Genomic DNA, 20,257 nt, shown 5'->3' with positions numbered 1-20,257 from the left:
CAGATTGTGGTTGCCAGCTTATGATTGCGGATGCAGGGGGTTGGGGGAGAAAGATTTCAAGTTGGGGATTAGCAGATGCAAACTAGTATATACAGGACAGATAAACAAGGTCCTATATATTCAATGATAATAGAAAAGAATATATATTTATAACTTAGTGACTCTGCTGTACAGCAGAAATTAATTCAACATTGTAAATCAATTATAGTTTGACTAAAAAAAAAACCCTTGGCCTACATGTTGACCTTAACAATCTACTTCCAGCAGAAAGTGGAAAAATTTTAAAGAGGATGAAAAGAATGTGGGGCTACTGCACTCTTAAAAACTTAAAATCTAAATTAATTTTCCATTTGCTAGAGAAAAAGCTTTGTTCTGCCATTATTAATTGTGTGACCTTAGGCAAGTCACTTAACTTCTCAAGGCCTGAGTTTCTTCATGTCAGATAGTTTGTAGCATCAGTTTTATATGCTTTGTTATGAGGATTAAAGTAGTCCTTTGGTTACTCTCAAATTATCTTGTTCTATGGTGGCTCAAACGGCAAAGAATCTGCCTACAATGCAGGAGACCCAGATATGATCCCTGGGTCAGGAAGATTCCCTGAAGAAGGGAATCTTTTCCATGGCAACCCCCTCCAGTATTCCTGCCTATAGAATTCCACGGACAGATGAAGATGAGTCCAGTGGGCTACAGTCCATGGGTTCACAAAGAGTCAGACACAATTGAGCAACTAACACTATTTTTGTCATGGAGCCAATCATTTTCAAAAATTAGTTTACTCCTTGGATGTATGGATACCGGTGAGGCTGCAGAAGGAGAGGGTGATGAACTGGGAGAACAGGACTGACATATACACTATCATGTATAAAGTAGGTATCTATTAAGAACCCTACTCTATACCACAGGAAACTCTACTCAATGCTCTGTGGTAACCTACATGGGAAAGAAATCCCAAAAAACTCCATTTGATGGAACACATCCTCCATTAGCTTCCCAAGAGGGATTAATTTTGAAACTTTGCATGTCAAAATGCTGCTACCCATTTTTACACTTGACTGACAGCTTTCTTTGATGTTGAAATTTTATGTTACAGACCATTTCTGTACTGTGGAAGGAAGTACCTTGATAGATTCAACTTTGGAAGTGTTCGCTAAAATTATACGTACATTTGTATAAAAATATGTGAATATATAAAAAATAAATATATATGTAAGATCACATTTATATAATTATATTTTAAAAACATATACAGGGAATTCCCTGGTGGTACAGTGTTTAGGAGCTGGTACTTTCACTGTGGCAGTCTGGGTTCAATCATTGGCTGGGGAACTAAGATCCTGCAGGCTATGTGGTGTGGTCAGAAAAAATACAAAACAAAAAACAAAGGACACCACTGAAAACAAGAAAAATCATAGATCTGATAAGGAACTTGTATCTAGAATATATAAAGAACTCATAAAACAAAGACAACCCAGTTTCTTAATGAACAAAGGATTTGAATAGACATTCTTCCAGAGAAGATATACAAGTGGTCAATAAGGACATGAAAAGACATTCAGCATCATTTAGTTATTAGGGAAATGCAAATCAAAACCACAACTAAGAACCACTTCACATCACTAAGACAGCTTTTGACAGAAAGACTGCCAATGACAAGTGTTGGCAAGAATGGAGAGTTAGAACCCACATACATTGCTGATGGGAATATAAAATGGTACAGCTGCTTTGAAGAACAGTTTGTCAATTCCTCAAAAGGTTAAACAGAGATATATGATCTAGCAATTCCACTCCTAGGAAATTACCCAAGAAAAATGAAAACATCATGTCTACATAAAAACTTGTATAACAGTGTTCTTAGGGGCATTGTTCATAATAGTTAAAAAATAGGAACAACTCAAGTCTCTATTTTTTTTTCAATAAAACATTTTTATTCTGTACAATATATATGTGTATTTAAATATATATGTGTGTGTGTGTGTATATATATATATATATATGCAGAGAAACCTCAACCAAATCCCTGAGTTTATGGGAACCCAAGACACTAACAAAGGGAAAGGAGGGAATCCATGCCCTAAAGAGTAGGAAATATGGCAACATCTTTTCCTTTCCTCCAGGTTCCCTGCAACAGAGGGAAAGGGATGCTCACTGCAAACTACTAAACAAGAGAGGACTCACACGGGGCCAGAGGGGAGGTGAGGGTGTGGAACGGGGAGCTGTGGTCAGGGAAAGTAAAACGTCCTGGTTGATCCAGCATTAAAATCAACAGATCACTGCGGAGGCGGGGACAAGACTTATTGACATGCAGCTGACCTTCGGTTGGCCAAGTCTCAGCTTGGTGGCCCCACACCTGGGCCAGCACAACAAATAGCACCTGTGGGGCCTTTGAGAGGAGAAAGCGGGGACGTGGCCCTTAAGCGAAGAAGGGCAAGGGGAGAAAGCTGAGGAGCTGACCTTGTGTCTTGGCACAGGGTGGGAGCTCTGCCTTCACTGCCCCTGTGCCTTTTCTTCAGACCCTGGGCCACCGGATGGCCCGAAGCAGAGGTCTTTTGTCCACAGTCAAGTAGAGGTGGGCAACTTACATGGCCTTGAGAAGAGGTATAGAAAAAGGAGAGCTTTCGAGGACCACCCCCAGCAGTTGTGACAATTCCTGATGTGCAGGGACCACACCGGGACAATGGGGCTGGTGTGGCGGTGGTCAGCTCCCTCCGGTAGACAGGCCGCAGGGTTGCCAGGCTTGATGAGCCAACCAGGTGAACACTAGGCTGCTGAGCACTGTCCTGAATTCTCCTGTCTTCTCCCTCACGACTGACTGCCCCTCCCTGGTCATACCTAGATTGGCATGTCTCCAGAAAAGGTGGCAGGGAGCAGGCAGTGGAGAGCGCCCCCTCTCTCTAGCCTACTAACACACAGCACCGCCAACATGGGGGGCAGCATGGCCGGAAGTCACCTTTTGTATTGTAGGGACAGCAGAAGAGCTGTGCCCACTTGGAGTTCAGAAGCCCATGTTGGCCTGGGCCTCTCCTGCTGCAATGGCTTGCACATCGGTGACATGGCCGATGCCCTTGGTGACACCCTCCCGGAACAGCAGCTTGGCGCCCACCTTCAGGTACTCTGGGTGTTTAAGGAAGCGGAAACTACCACTGCCTTCTCCCCTGTCCGCAGCTTGTCCTTGGCTTGGATCTTCTCCACCACTGCCGTCTGGCGTACGTTGCCCACATGTACTGTCACCTGGAAGCCTCGCCGGAAGGTGGTGGCATGGAACAGCAGTACTATCTCTGCCTCGAACACTGAGCAGATGGTAGGATTCATCTCTGGGCTCACCATCACCATGCCCTCGCGAAGGAGAGCTCTGTCAAAGTCCCCGAGGGCCAGCGTAGCGGCCTGAACAGCTCACAGCACACAACAGGCAGAGCGGTTGCGTTGGATGCTGCAAACTCTGAGCTCCAGGAAGCAGCCGTCATCCGTGGGGCCCACCACCAGTTGGTCCCCCTCAAGGCAAATCCCACTGGAAAGCGTTCCTCCAACAACTGTGCCCACGTCTGGTACCGTGTAGATTTCATCCACCTGAAACTCTGTCAGCTGCTGCATGAGATCCTCCTGCTCTTTGCTATTGGTGAGTGGTGGCAAAATATTCAGAAAGACTTTGAGCAGGTCCAGGCTCTCTCCAGACATGCTGGACAGTGTGAAGACAGGGGTGATTTTGGGGGACTGGGCAAACTGCTGTGCAGCAGTGACGGCATCATCCTCGGAGGTGACCAGCATGGGAACCTTATGGCAGCTGGGCTGCTTGAGGACCCGCTCTAGCTGGCGTACTGTCCTCTCCACGGTGGTCTTGGCACACAAGTCCACCTTGCTGACCACGATGAAGAAGGGCACTTTCAGGGCCAGTGCCAACCCCAGGTGTTCCCGTGTGGTGCCAGCTATCCCAGTGTTTGCACTGACAAGGAGCAGGGCGCAGTCGGGGCAGTAGGAGGTGAGGCCGAAGATGGTGGTGTGCAGGTACTTGCGGTGGCCTGCCAGGACGATGCAAGTGATCATCTTGGAGCTGCTCTCACAGATCTCTTCTGCCGTCCGTGAGTCCCTGTAATTCACCACCTCTCCCTTGCTGTTAAAGCCCAGGATCTCGAAGCTGATGCTAGAGGTTTGGCCGGACTGAATCTCTACGCAGGTGGCAGAAAAGGTTGAGCCGAGCCCGGCCCCGCCCATTGTCCAGCTCTCCCTGGGTCAGGACTCCAAGCAGAGTTGACTTCCTGAGTCCACATTCCCCAGGACGGCCACACGAAGGTCCAGGGACTGTTGGTTGTCAGGAACCTTTCACACTAGTACCTTGGTGATCTTCTGGAGTGTATCGCTATCATAGTCCACTTCTCGCTCCCAGAGAACGGTGATGTCTGCCCTGACTTTCTCTGCCATGCTGTGCAAGGTCTTGAGGGAAGCCCGCATCTCCTCCTCAGCCAGCCCCACCAGCAGCCCATTGTCCTCTACCCCGATCTGGTAGACGGCCTCACCACGGCCCTCCTGGAGCCGCCACTTCATCTGTGTCACCAGGTGCTCAAAACGATACTGGGATGGATTCACCAGCTTCAGTTTATATTCGATGTTTCCATCTTCAGCCTCAGGGGGCAGGTACGGCGGGTTGTTGGCTTTGCTCCCTCTGTTCCTTCCGTTCTTTTTTTCCCCTTCGGGCCACCGCAGCTGCTGCTGCCGCCGGCGCCCCTAGCCTTGAGGGTTCCGCCCACGACCGGAGCCCTCCAGGCCGGCAGCAGCCGCCGAAAAGCTCCGATACCCGCGAATCCATCTGCCGCTGCCGCCAGCCGCCAGCCCCCAGCCCGGCCCCTCCCCACCCCCGCACCACCGCCACCGCCGCGCCTACTCTCAAGTCTCTATTAACTGTTGAACAGATAAATAAAATTTGGTATAAATCCATACAATGGAATATTATTTGGCAACAAAAAAGGAATAGAATAATTCGACATGCTACAATAAAGAACTAAATGCTACAATAAAGATGAACTTAAGTTCTTTATTGTTACATGTCGAATTACTCTATTCCTTTTTTGTTGCCAAATAATATTCCATTGTATGGATTTATACCAAATTTTATTATGGTAAGCAAAGAGGTCATTCACAAAAGATCACATATATTAAGTCCATTTATTATAAATGCCCAGATTAGGTACATCTATTGAGAAAGAAAACAGATGGCTGCCCAGGGCTTGGAGGTTTAAGGGAAAGAGAGGACTAAAAAGCAAGACATATTGCTCATGGATATAAAGTTTCTTTTGGGGTGCTAAAAATGTTCTAAATTGACTATGGTAATGGTTGCAAAACTTTGGGCATATACTTAAAAAAACATTGACTGTACACTCTAAATGAGTCAGTTGTATGGTATGTAAATTCTATCTTAATAAAGTTGTTACCAAAAAATGAGAAGGGGAATATTTAAACAATAGATTATATCATTACTACCCTAATAGAGAAAAAAATGAAATGAGAAAAACACAAGCCAGGTGAGACAAAATACAAAATAAGATGGCAGAAATAAATCCAAATGTATCAAAAATAAACTAATTACTCTAGGTTTTAAATATCTTAAGATATTTTTTTAAATTTCCAACTATATACTTTTTAAAAAGAGACAAAAAGTTCCAAAATAAAAAAAGATGGACACAAACATAGTAGGCAAATATTAGACAAAACAATTTTAATTTACATTATTCAATTTTACATTCAGTTCAGTTCAGTTCAGTCCAGTCGCTCAGTCGTGTCCGACTCTTTGCGATCCCATGAATCACAGCACTCCAGGCCTCCCTGTCCATCACCAACTCCTGGAGTTCACTCAAACTCATGTCCATTGAGTCGGTGATGCCATCCAGCCATCTCACTCTCTGTCGTCCCCTTCTCCTCCCGCCCCCAATCTTTCCCAGCATCAGAGTCTTTTCCGGTGAGTCAACTCTTCGCATGAGGTGGCCAAAGTATTGGAGTTTCAGCTTTAGCATCAGTCCTTCCAATGAACACCCACGACTGATCTCCATCAACTTCTAATTAAGGTATTGCTGTTGAGTTTTTTTAATTTATAGATTTTCTGTCATTTCTTACCATTATATCCTTTTTAAATTTTATTTTATATTACAGTTGAGTTTTAAAGAATTTTTTTATCCCCACATTTCTAAACTTTAATCTTAAAGTAGAACAAGCTTCTTCTTAGGAGATCCCTTAAACTTTCTCTTCTATTGAATTACACCTACATGTTTTTATTCCCAACATTTACATTTTGTTCTCTGAAACCAGGTTTCATTTTTTTTTTTTTTTTTTTTTAATAAAAGAGCATTCTCTTCTTGTTTCACAGATGCCATACTGTCTCGTCTCTAACAAGAGATGTTGGCGGGCAGGGGATGTGTTTTTAGTTTTTTGTGGGTTTTTTTGGCTGTACCCCAAGGCTTGGCTTGCAAGACCTTTGTTCCCCAATCAGGGATTGAACCTGGGCCACAGCAGTGAAAGTGCCAAGTTTTAACCACTGGACCACCAGAAAATTCGAGATGCTCACTTACTATTTTATTTTGTTCTATGCACTACTGTTTCCTTTTCTCATTTTGTTTTGGTTTCTGTCTTTTGCATTGGAGGCTTTCCCTGGATTGCTGGTGATTCTGTGAAAAAGGAAGGCTTGCTGACTATTGAGTATCACTGTACAGCTATCAAGTAGAGACCCAGACTTTTAAATGACTGACTCTTCTCCTTAAATATCAATATCTGCATGTCTTTTCTCTTAGGCCAGCCATTTCTCCAGAGATAAATCCTCCAATCTTCTGCTTGGGGACATAAAACTAGCTGTGAGCCGTCTGAAAAGGATCTGAAGAGTCTCATCTGTTCAGTCAACAAATAGGCATTAATAAGCACCTATGAGATATTATTTTAGGCACTGGGAATACTGCAGTGAACAAAAGACAAAACCCCTACTCTTGTGTTTACACTTAATAGGAGACACGAGCAAAACTTTGCAAGATGGCAATAAGGGCCATATAAAGTCAGGAAGGGGGACAATGAATACCAGAATGAGAAGGAATGAATTTTAAATCAGGTGATCAGGGAAGGCTTCTTTAAGCAAAGACCTGAGGGCAGTAAAAGAGAAAACGTAAACCTATTTAGAAGACACAGTTATGTACTTTCACTTAATACCTGTTTCATCCAGCAGCTTTATCTTTGCCCTCATATCTCTACTGTCTCTAAGTCCACAGCCACTCTGGTTCAATTTTTCCAGAAGTTAACCTGTCTCCCATTATTGAGAAATTTATTTTCAATAAAAAGATGGAAAGGAAAAGATCTGGGAGTCTAATGGAGTCAATCGATCCTATTTTTAGCCTCCTTTCAGAGGTACATCTACAATTCCTGCATCTTTATGGGGTTGACATATGGATTAACTTCAACTTTCATTCTCTTTCTACAGACAGTTTGCAGTTTGCTCTTCCCTGTCAGAGAATTAACAGTCTTAAACTTGCCATCTTCCTAAATCCTGCTGATATCTTACCTTCCCTCCTCTTCTTTGTCCTTTGATTATTCCTTTTCCAAGTTATTTTACTATAATTTCAAGGGACTTGAGGAGAAAATGGAGATGAATTAATGAATTAATTTCAACAACTCTCTAGGGTTCAGTTCAGTTCAGTTCAGTCGCTCAGTCATGTCCGACTCTCCGCGACCCCATGAATCACAGCACGCCAGGCGTCCCTGTCCATCACCAACTCCCGGAGTACACTCAAACCCATGTCCACAGAGTCGGTGATGCCATCCAGCCATCTCATTCTCCGTCGTCCCCTTCTCCTCCTGCCCCCAACCTTTCCCAGCATCAGAGTCTTTTCCAGTGAGTCAACTCGCCGTATGAGGTGGCCAAAGTATTGCAGTTTCAGCTTTAGCATCAGTCCTTCCAATGAACACCCAGGATTGATCTCCTTTAGAATGGACTGGTTGGATCTCCTTGCAGTATAAGGGACTCTCAAGAGTCTTCTCCAACACCACAGTTCAAAAGCATCGATTCTTCGGCGGTCAGCTTTCTTCACAGTCCAACTCTCACATCCATACATGACCACGGGAAAAACCATTGCCTTGACTAGACGGACCTTTGTTGGCAAAGTAATGTCTCTGCTTTTTAATATACTATCAAGGTTGGTCATAACTTTCCTTCCAAGGAGCAAGCGTCTTTTCATTTCATGGCTGCAATCAGCATCTGCAGTGATTTTGGAGCCCAAAAAAATAAAGTCTGACACTGTTTCCACTGTTTTCCCATATATTTCCCATGAAGTGATGGGACCAGATGCCATGATCTTTGTTTTCTGAATGTTGAGCTTCAAGCCAACCTTTTCACTCTCCTCTTTCACTTTCATCAAGAGGCTTTTGAGTTCCTCTTCACTTTCTGCCATAAGGGTAGTGTCATCTGCGTATCTGAGGTTATTGATATTTCTCCCAGCAATCTTGATTCCAGCTTGTGCTTCTTCCAGCCCAGCGTTCCTCATGATGTACTCTGCATATAAGTTAAATAAGCAGGGTGACAATATACAACCTTGACGTACTCCTTTTCCTATTTGGAACCAGTCTTTGTTCCATGTCCAGTTCTAACTGTTGCTTCCTGACCTGCATACAGGTTTCTCAAGAGGCAGGTCAGGTGGTCTGGGATTCCCATCTCTTTCAGAATGTTCCACAGTTTATTGTGATCCACACAGTCAAAGGCTTTGGCATAGTCAATGAAGCAGAAATAGATGTTTTTCTGAAACTCTCTTGCTTTCTCCATGATCCAGCGGATGTTGGCAATTTGATCTCTGGTGCCTCTGCCTTTTCTAAAACCTGCTTGAACATCTGGGAGTTCACGGTTTACATACTGCTGAAGTCTGGCTTGGAGAATTTTGAGCATGACTTTACTAGCGTGTGAGATGAGTGCAATTGTGCGGTAGTTTGAGCATTCTTTGGCATTGCCTTTCTTTGGGATTGGAATGAAGACTGACCTCTTCCAGTCCTGTTATTATTCCTCTTTTGCAAATGAGAAAGCTAAACCCAAGAGAGATTAAATAACTCATCCAAAACCATAGACAGTAGCTCAGCTAGGGTCACTTCCTTATTAGTTTTTAATACTACCCTCAAAATATATTAGGTTCTCTCTCCATTCTTAAAATCATCAAAGCTAACAACAAGCACCCAGAAATCCCCAGGAAGAAGTGGAAGAGGATTGGTTCCTGCCACAGGCATAATGATTGGTAGAGGACTCTTAAAGCAAGCCTGAGTACCATAGAGACTAAGAAGAAAGTCAAGGTTTACTGCTATAATTATAATGATGGGAGAAAGCAGAAGGGTAGAGTGAAAAGGAAGAATCAAAGACAACTGTCAAGTTTCTCTGAAGCCATTCACAAAGAAAGAACAGAGGAAACCTTTTAAAAGAGTTCCAACTTACAAAACACTGATTTACCAGGTGCTTGAAAATTCTACATCCTATTCCTAATACTTCTCTGGGTTAGCCACTGATGAAAATGTTCCTTATTAACTGGGCATCATAGAATCCAAAAATGGAAATAGTAGGATTTTACAGAACGTCTTGTATTAGACAAGAAAGGATACTTATGCCCCAATATACGACGTGGTTGTATGAATGAAAACTTACCTCACTTAAAACCACTTTCAGATAAGCTACTTAGTCTATGGGAACTTCCGACCTGCTGAGTCAGATCACACAAAAACCTGCTTTGTTTTAAATGGATGGATAAAGACAACTGCTGCAGCACAAGAACAACTCTAATCTTGTGCTTCTGATAATAAAGAACTGTGCTTTACCCAAGTTAGAAATTTTTCTAAATTTTATATCTACCACTCACCCAATATAAGAACAGCATAAGTAATAACATCTCTTTTGAAAACAATAAAAGTAAACAGAAAAATGGATATAAAGTGACCTGGCCTCAAACAAAAACACAACCACTGAGACATCAGTAATGAAAGCAAAAAAGCAGACAACAGAACACTTTATGATATTCTACAAAGATCAACTGGAGTTGCTCACTATCATCACTGATGCATGGCCATTCTCAGTCATAAGAACATATGCAAGCTACTATTCTGCTTAGACATATCACAATAGGAAGAAAGAGTTTTGAGTTCAGAGCTTAAAGGCCAATAAAATCCTTATAGAAAACCCTAATATTTCATAACCAATGGTTCTATAACTCCTTCCCTAGACTTATCTAAATGCCATGTCAGTCCAGAATAAAAGACAAACAGCATATATCTTTAGGGCAATTATTTAAGGGATTTTTTTCCAGTCACAACTTGCTTATATAAGCAGCTAACTTAATTTCAATTAAAGAAACCTTTGGGTACGCCTTGTATGGCAGGCCCTGATACACTTTCTGGGCATGAGGGAAATCAGGAAGCCTGAAATTTTCATAAATGAAAACTTGGTTCTTGACCTCAAAGAGCTAATGCTTGGAGGGAGATAGGCAACTAAACAGTCACTATATACTATAGCTATGACAGAAATAAGCCTAGGGTACCATGAGATCTCACAGATGGGACATTCAGTCTTGTTCAGGACACTTATGGGGATGGAACCAGGTCAGAGAAGGATTCACAAAGATTATATCTGGTGGGAAAATTTTGTTAAATCAAATACTATAAAAATTGGAAGTACTATTTTATTAAACAATGACTTAGGGAATAGGCAAAAGTACAAACCTTCTAATTATCAATAAAAAAGTAATTTCCCATGGAAAAAAATGTTAGTGTATTCTCCAACTTAAAAATGGGCTTATACTACAAAAGTGTGTAAAGTAACTTGTTGGAAAAACTGAAGTACATTTCCTCTGATTAACAATATTATAAAATATTCATAGATTCTCTGAGAAGCTCCATCCCCAATTCTATTTAGCCATAATATGTTACAATGTTATTTGTGATGAAATTCAGTTAATAATAATCATGTAGTTCAGGTGAGTCACATAGAAAACGGAATCTAAATTGATATTAATATATCTTGAACCATGGTTCTTATGCTTAAGGAAAAGCTGGTTTAATTAAATGGATGAGAAGGATTAAATGAAACAAACCAGACACATGTGCATTTGTGCTGGGCACTTGACAAGCATTATCTAAATTTAATCCCCACAACAACCTGGATTACATTTTCTTAATAAGATGAACATAGAGGGATATAAATATGGAATCATAGAGGGATAGAATAGGGCACAAGTTCATTTTTATGTACTGTTAATAATCACAGTTTTAAAATTTCACTTCTATGCTCAACAAATCTGGCTCTTCCCTTACATTTACTTCCCTACTAAATTCAGGGTGCACAATTCTAAGCTGATGGAAAAAATGTCATATGTCCACTGTATCTGAGCATCATTCATTCATTGATCAAATGTTTATTGACCTCCTGTGTGCTAACTACTTTGGGGCTAAAACACAAAAGGAGATTACTGTTAAATTAGTAAAGACTAAGCAAAATAGTGGTCATGTATGGATGTGAGAGTTGGATGGACTGTGAAGAAAGCTGATCGCCGAAGAATTGATGCTTTTGAACTGTGGTGCTGGAGAAGACTCTTGAGAGTCCCTTGGACTGCAAGGAGATCCAACCAGTCCATTCTAGAGATCAATCCTGGGTGTTCATTGGAAGGACTTATGCTAAAGCTGAAACTCCAATACTCTGGCCACCTCATGCGACGAGTTGACTCACTGGAAAAGACTCTGATGCTGGGAGCGATTGGGGGTAGGAGGAGACGGGGACAACAGAGAATGAGGTGGCTGGATGGCATCACCGACTCAATGGACGTGAGTCTGAGTGAACTCCGGGAGTTGGTGATGGACAGGGAGGCCTGGTGTGCTGTGGTTCATGGGGTCGCTAAGAGTCGGACACGACTGAGCGACTGAACTGAACTGAAGCAAAATAGATCACAATCAAGTTGTTAGATGAAATACTGTATGTACAAGGCACCACTGACTTATGATAAACCATGATTTTTGTAACACTAAAAAACGAGCTACCAGGGAATTCCCTGGTGGTCCAGTGGTTAGAACTCTGCACTTTCACTGCCAAGGGAGCAAGTTCAAGCCCTGATTAGGGAATTAAGAATTCCACAAGGCATGCAGTGCAGCCAAAAAAATTAAAAAAGAAAGAGCTACCAACTAAAGTATGACACAAAACTTTATAACGCAGAATTCATTTTACATTTGTTTTTATAACTTTACGTCTTAATTATTTTTGGCTACTCTGGGTCTCCACTGCTGGGTGTGGATTTTCTCTGTTGTGGTGAGTGGGGGCCACTCTCCAGTTGCAGTGCATAGACTTCTCATTACAGTGGCTGGCTTCTCTTGGGGCAGAGTACAGGTTCTAGAGTGCAGGCTCAGTGGTTGTGGTGCAAGGACTTAGCTGCTCCATGGCCTGCACAATCTTCCTGGGCTTCATAGGTGGCTCAATGGTAAAGAATCCACCTGCCATGCAGGAGACCTGGGTTTAATTCCTGGGTCCGGAAGATCGATCTCCTGGAGAAGGAAATGGGAACTCACTCCAGTATTCTTCTCTGCGAAATCCCATGGACAGAGGAGCCTGGTGGGCTACAGTGCATGAAGTCACAAAGAGTTGGATACGACTTAGCAACTAAACAACTAACTACTCTTATAGTAAGGACTTACTTCAGTTCTGGAGAATGAGAGAAAAAGTGTCAAGTTTTGTTAAAGTAAAACTAAGCAACAGGCATGAATCTTTATATACAAGAGACAAACTCCAAGCATGAGTTTCAACCATATGAGCATTTTAAATCTCAAATCAGTCAATGTATTTGTAAATACTCTTAACACACTCAGCCTAAATGCTTGGTGTTGAAATAAAGTACTGATTCTATTTATGAACTGAAACGACTTTCAATGGAGCATCACTTAAGTTACCCCATCTTAATGGAACTGGTGAGGAAATAAGGTTTCTTCATAGAATGAAGCTAAACAGGTCTGCTGCTGCTGCTGCTAAATCCCTTCAGTCGTGTCTGACTCTGTGTGACCCCATAGACGGCAGGTCTAGGATTTCAGTTTCTCATTCAGTCAGCACTTAAGCAGCCAGCACGTTAGGCACCTAGGAAATGAAGACATGATTCCTACCCTTAAGAAGCTCACGGTCTTGAGTAGACAGCAAATCAATAATTACAGGAGTCAGAGGGCTAAGTGTTGTATCTACAGAAGACGATGGGGACATAGAAGATGTGCTCCTTGACTACTATGTGATAATGCCTACTAGGAGATAATAACCAAAACCAACAAAACTGTATGACCACTATGCATCAAATGTTAAGGAAATAAGGGAGAGAAGGAAGAAAAAGAGACAGGAAAAAATTTTCCCTGCCTAGAGACAAGGAATAAGAAATAAAATTTATGTTTTCAGGTGAATGTCTCAAATCCAAATAGATACATTAATATTTCAACATCTACTAGGCTGCTTCAGTCTGTTAGGAGGGCGAGTAATGAGTCATGAGCTGCACAGTAGCAGTCCTAGTCACCGTTGTCACAAATCCTCCAGCTTAGGAGTCTTCTGGTGGGGACAAAAGACTGAAGTTTAATTGCAGCCAGCTATTTAAAGCAAGGCACCACTGCTTTTATATATAAAAAAGAAAAGTTCTCATTAGCAAAACTGAAGAGAATGGAAAGAATGGAAAGGAAGGCAACCAAACGGCTGTCTGGGATCATGAGAGTTCATTACTATTGATAAGGGCATCTTATTAAAGCAGATGACTTAGATTCTAAAAACTGTGTACTGGATGAGGCTATTAAGAGATCAGCTAACTCAAATCTTACTTTATGGGAAGCAATAATTAGCTATTATGTAACAAGCTGGATTTTGAATTCACCAAGAAAAATATTCTCTTTTAAACATGTGAAAGACATAAATTTCCCAGAGCCACTCCCCATAGCACTGGAGCTTAAACTCAAGCATGTCTGGTGCCACAGAAGTCTTTACAGTACACCTCAGAGTTCTTTCTGAGGCCCAGAAAGAGGAAGACTTGACCAAGTCACATGGCTTATTAGTGGCAGAGATAGGATTCCCACTTAAACCTGGAAAAAGTCCATGGCAAGGACATACACAGAGACACAGCAGAAAAAGACTGATAGTAAACAACTTCAGCCTTCTGCCATGATTCACAATGACTAAAATTTTCAACATAATCTCTTATTCAATCTTCAAAATACAGAGTTGACCCTTGAACAACATAAGAAGAGGGGCTGGGTTTGGGGGTGTATGTGTGTAACCCTTCATGCAACTGAAAATGTACGTATAACTTACAGTTGGCCCTGCGTACCTGTGGACCCTCCATATTTGAGATTCCACAGCCAACTGTCAATTGTATTAAGCGTAGTACATCTGACCCTTCCACGGCACAGCACGAACTGCATGGGTCCACTTACACAAGGATTTGTCTCAATAGCAAATATTACACAAATGCAATGGTAAGTAGAACACAAGCGGAAGCTGGTTGAAGCTGCAGACAATAAACCATGGAATATGGAGGGCCAACTATAAGTTAAACCTGGATTTTTCATTGTGGGGAGGGTCGGCACCCCAACTCCCTGTTGTTCAAGGGTCTATGGCATTTGTTATACAAAAAAAAAAAACCCATGTATAACAGGACTTGCTCAGTTCAAACCATTGTTCAAGGGTCAACTATATAGGTAGTATGTGCTTGGGACTGGTTGTCAATACTTAATTTGAAGGACATCTAAGTGTAGTATATAAGTGGACCATCCTTTTAAAAGAGCTATTTATTACTTAAAAGTTTCTTCTCTAAAAGTAACTATTTCACAGTATAAAGGAAAAAGTTTTTCCTAACCTATCAAAGGTGTTTCCTCAAATCTGACATCAAGCAACATGAGAAGAAAGTCTCGTCAGGTTAAAAAAAATTCCAATTACCCAATTTTGGAGAAATAGATTTGCTGGCAATAAGACTAGCCAAAATGGAAAAATGGACATTCACTCAGGAGTGCTCAGGTCAAGGGGCTCAAAAGTGGCATACAGGGGAGAGGGAGAAAATGGGGGAGAGAGGGAAAGAGAGAAACCACTTCCTAAACCTGTGCTGTAAAGAAAACAGTAGGGAATCTGAAGTCAGATTAGCCTGTTCCTCTTGTTAATAGCAGGACTTAGAGCAGTTGCTGTTTACTTTCTACTCCAGACATCCCTTTCCCACTTCCCACCCCTCTCTATTCCCTAACAGAATTCCAAATAAACAGTAGCTAATAAAGATCTTTATTATCTCTCCTCCAGCCCAAAAGAATGAATCAGAATTGGTCTAAACCAGTCACAGAAACCCCATTCCCTACTGCCAGTGATTAGTTTTAGGATGTACATGTGAACCAGTTCTAGACAGAGATTTAAGGGAAACCTGCTGGGGAGTTTCCCATTCTAGGGAAAAAACCAGGGACAAGCTAAGTCAGGAAAAGGTCTTTGTCCTTGTTTCTTCCTCTTTATTTGGAAAGACAGAACAACGGTAAGGTGCAAGTGGAGTTGCAGCAGCCATCCTGCAACCATAAGGTGACCAGTAAGAGAAGAAAAGCCAACATTTCTAAGGATGTCAAAGGAAAGGATGCAAAAAGTCCTGATTGATACAGCTGAATAACTGAATCAACTCTGAACTTCGTATTTATAAAAAGTATTACTTCATACTAACGCATATATATGGAATTTAGAAAGATGCAAATGATAACCCTGTATACGAGACAGCAAAAGAGACACAGATGTATAGAACAGTCTTTGGGACTCTGTGGGAGACGGTGAGGGTGGGATGATTTGGGAGAATGGCATTGAAACACGTATGTTGTCATATGTGAAACGAACTGCTAGTTCAGGGTCGATGCATGTTATAGGATGCTCGGGGCTGGCATGCGGGGATGACCCAGAGGGAGGATAAAGGGAGGAGGGAGGTGGGAGGGGGGTTCAGGAGGGGGAACTTATGTAAACCCAGGGCGAATTCATGTCAATGTATGGCAAAACCAACCAATATAATATTGTAAAATAATCTGCCTCCAATAAAAAATAAATTAATTACAAAAAAAAAAATTCATGAATGTAAAGTAAAATATGCTTCAATAAAATTTCTGTGCAGAGGCAAAAAAAAAAAGTATTACTTCAATAAACAGTATTTCTGCTTAAATCACAAGTTGTTAACAAAAAATTAATTATTTCACATTAATGTAATATTGTTAATCTGAATTTGAGGAATTTTGTAAGCTATGCTTAACTAGTAAATATATTGAAATAGTTTTCTAATATATTACTCTTATACATAGGAATTTATCCCATTTTAATTTGTACATATTTAAGTAATATTAAATACAATATTAAACATGTCTACATTATGTAATATAAAATATTAAATATAATATGTCAGTACTTTCCATCGGAAATATTTTTTGTTTAAAAGGGATTATACAAATTGAAGAACATACTTCAAGGAAGACTCAACATCATCAAAATGCTGATTCTAACTTACATATTTAATATAATGCCAATAAAAATACTATTAGGCACTAGTCTAGTTGATTATAAAGTTTACATGTAAAAAAAGTAAGAGGAGCTAGGAAAATCCTGACAGAGAATGAAGGGGAAGCTACCACTACCATTTACTAAACATATTAAAAATGCCTGATTTAAAGCATAGTGAAGTTGCTCAGTTGTGTCCGACTCTTTGCGACCCCATGGACCATAGCCTACCAGGCTTCTCAGTCCATGGGATTTTCCAGGCAAGAGTACTGGAGTGGGTTGCCATATAAACAGGCTGATGGAAAAGGAAAGAAAATTCGTTAACAGACCCAAATCTACATAGAAATTTGGTGTATGATAAAGATGTCATTTTAATTAATGGGGGAAAGGACTAATTTTTACTGAGGTGAAATTCACGTAACGGGATAAAGACTTTTAAAAAATTGTGTTACACAATTGGACAGCCTATGGATAAAGATAAAAATGGCTTCCTAGGTGGCTCTAGTGGTAAAGAACTCGCCTACCAATGCAGGAAATGCAATTCGTGGGTTTGATCCCTGGGTTGGGAAGATCCCCTGAAGGAGGAAATGGCAACCCACTCCAGTATTCCTGCCTGGAAAATGCCATGGACAGAGGCACCTCGAGGGCTACAGCCCATAGGATTGCAAAGAGTCAGAAGCAACTTAGCATACAAGCATGCAAAAGATAAAAAAGATAGATCTGTTCACTTTGCATATCAAGATAAACTTCAGATGGATGTAAAAAAGAAAGCATACAGGTCTCAGGGAGAAAACATATGAATTACTTTATAACCTGGAAGAAGGAAATATCTTTCTGCAATCCAAAATCCAGAAGCAATGGGTTTTTCTACAGAGGTTTGAGTATATTAAAATTTTAAAACAGAACTTTTTACATGGCAAAAATTATTATGAGCAAAGTAAAAGGGCAACTTGGAAAAATATTTTTTAACACTTTTAAGGAAAATAAAACCCTAATATATAAAACGCTTCAAAGCAATTCCATTCCTAGGTATATATCCAAAGAAATACAAACATTATTTCCACACAGAGATTTGCATGTGAATGTTCACAGGATCATCATTCATAAGAGCAAAACACTGGAAACCCAAGTCCAGCAACTGAAAAATAACGAAATAAACTGTGATATATCTATACAATGGAACACCATTCAGCAGGAAAAAAAAAAAAATGAAGTACTGATAAATGCTACAACATAGATGAAACTTGAAAATATTACGCTAAGTCCAAGAACCTAGTCACAAAAGGTCACATATTGTATGGTTTCATTTATATATCTCCAGAACAGGCAACTTCATGTACACTGAAAACAGATTAATGGCTGCCAGGGGCTAGGGGAAGGGGGGGGTGATGTGAACAGGTAAGTAGTTTCTTTATGGAATGATGAAGGTGTCCTGGAATTAGTGATGACAACTGAAGTGACTTAGCAGCAGCAGTACAACCTTGAACATACTAAAAATCACTGAACTGCATACTCTAAGTATGTGAATTATAAATTAACTGTTTGAAAATGAAAATTAACATAAACAGATATACTCTTTTAGTAACTTAATATGCAACCTTGAGCAAATCATTCCACTTTGCCCTTTATTTCTCTATCTGTGGTAAACAGTCCCTTAAAGCCTTCCTAAGAGGCCCTGATATTTGTAACACTTAAGAAGTTGAATGAAAAACTGTCTGATCAGATATGAATAAATACACAGCTTGAAGGGGAAAAAGCTGACATTATAAGATACTGAAAGAAGTGCTTCTATTTCTTAAAGAGTGAGCTTTTCTCATTGTTCTGAACATAATCTACTAGTTACCATTGCTTAAGAGCTTGTGTCAGGAAGCATAACTGCTTTTCATATATTATCTCATTCTCAAAGCACTCTAAGGTAAGCAGAAGTATCCCAGTTTTAGAGTTAAGAAACAGACAATGAGAGGTTAAATGACTTAACTAAAGTAAATACTCAAGCTGGCCTTCAAACTCAGATCATTACCACTTCAAACAATGATCTCTTTTGCACCAAGGTATAATGAGAACTGGGCTCCAGAATCACTGTGGACAGTGATTTCACTGTGGCCATGAAATTCAAAGACAACTGCTCCTTGGAAAGAAAGCAATAACAAACTTAAACAGTGTATTAAAAAGGAGAGACATCACTTTGCCTGCAAAGGTCTGTATAGTCAAAACTGGTTTTTCCAGTAGTCATGTATGGATGTGAGAGTTGGACCATAAAAAAGGCTGAGCACCAAAGAATGGATGCTTTTGAACTGTGGTGCTGAAGAAGACTCTTGAGAATCCCTTGGACAGCAAGGAGATCAAACTAGTCAATCCTAAAGGAAATCAACCCTTAGTGTTCATTGGAAGGACTGATGCTAAAGCTCCAATACTTCGGCCACCTGATGTGAAGAGCCAACTCATTGGAAAAGACCCTGCTTCTAGGAAAGATTGAAGGCAGGAGGAGAAGTGGGGTGCGGACAATGACATGGTTAGATTGCATCACTGACTCAATGGACGTAAGTTTGAGCAAACTCTGGGAGAAACTGAAGGACAGAGGAGCCTGGGGCACTGCAGTCCACGGGGTCACAAAGAGTCAGACACAACTTAGCGACTGAACAACAGCAAGTAAGAACAACAATAGTAACAAAAACCCAATATAAATGTGAGTTTCTGAAGTCCTGTTTCTGCCGCTTAAGGATTCAGTGATAGTAGGCAAGTCAATGAACATTTGCGCTTTCTCAATAAAAGAAAATATTAACCTTCGTCCCAACTTACCTCATGGAATAATATAAATAAGGGACTAATAAAGCACTATAAAACTGTAAGAGATAATTGTAGAAACAAAGTACTTACTATTGATGAACCAAAACCATACCAAAAAATGACTTACAGTCTCTCTAATCATAAATGAACGTACTAAAATAGTGACTTTCAAAACACCCTTAAGCATACCACATGATATAAGACTAAATGTTTATGCCCCCAAAATTCATGTTAAATCCTAATTTCCAATGTTATTTTTGAAGGTGGAGCCTTTGGAAGGTGATAAGGTCATGAGGGTGAAGCTCTCATAAAAGTGATTAGTAACCTTATAAAAGAGACCCTATAGAGCTTCCTTTCCCCTTCCCATAGGTAAGGACACAGTGAGAAGGCTGCCATCTATGAACCAAGAAGCAGTTCTCACCACACACAGAATCTGCTGGTGCCTTGATCTTGGATTTCTCAGTCTTCAGAACTCTGAGAAAAAAAATATGGTGTTTTTCTTTATGGTAACCCAAGCTTACTCCTTGGAAGGAAAGTTATGACCAACCTAGATAGCATATTAAAAAGCAGAGACATTACTTTGCCAACCAAGGTCCGTCTAGTCAAGGCTATGGTTTTTCCCGTGGTCATGTATGGATGTGAGAGTTGGACTGTGAAGAAAGCTGATCGCCGAAGAATTGATGCTTTTGAACTGTGGTGCTGGAGAAGACTCTTGAGAGTCCCTTGGACTGCAAGGAGATCCAACCAGTCCATTCTAGAGGAGATCAATCCTGGGTGTTCATTGGAAGGACTGATGTTAAAGCTGAAACTGCAATACTTTGGCCACCTCATGCGACGAGTTGACTCACTGGAAAAGACTGATGCTAGGAGGGATTGGGGTTGGGAGGAGACGGGGACGACAGAGAATGAGATGGCTGGATGGCATCACTGACTCGATGGACATGAGTTTGAGTGAACTCCGGGAGTTGGTGATGGACA

The 20,257-nt window shown here is 41.0% G+C and overlaps 1 protein-coding gene and 1 pseudogene across 3 annotated transcripts in view; both read right to left on the bottom strand.

Moving 5' to 3' along the window:
* PPME1 (protein phosphatase methylesterase 1) overlaps positions 1–20,257 on the bottom strand; it is a 60,361-nt gene that overhangs the window by 36,180 nt on the left and 3,924 nt on the right. The gene's annotated exons all lie outside the window — the stretch shown is intronic.
* On the bottom strand, positions 1,300–4,798 carry LOC129554662 (GTP-binding protein 2 pseudogene; annotated as a pseudogene).

This window comes from Moschus berezovskii, chromosome 14 (genome assembly GCF_049115385.1).
Source record: "Moschus berezovskii isolate FMDL1 chromosome 14, NW_MosBer_1.0, whole genome shotgun sequence".
NCBI classification, from domain to species: domain Eukaryota; kingdom Metazoa; phylum Chordata; class Mammalia; order Artiodactyla; family Moschidae; genus Moschus; species Moschus berezovskii.
This window is presented reverse-complemented; position numbering and strand designations above follow the sequence as displayed.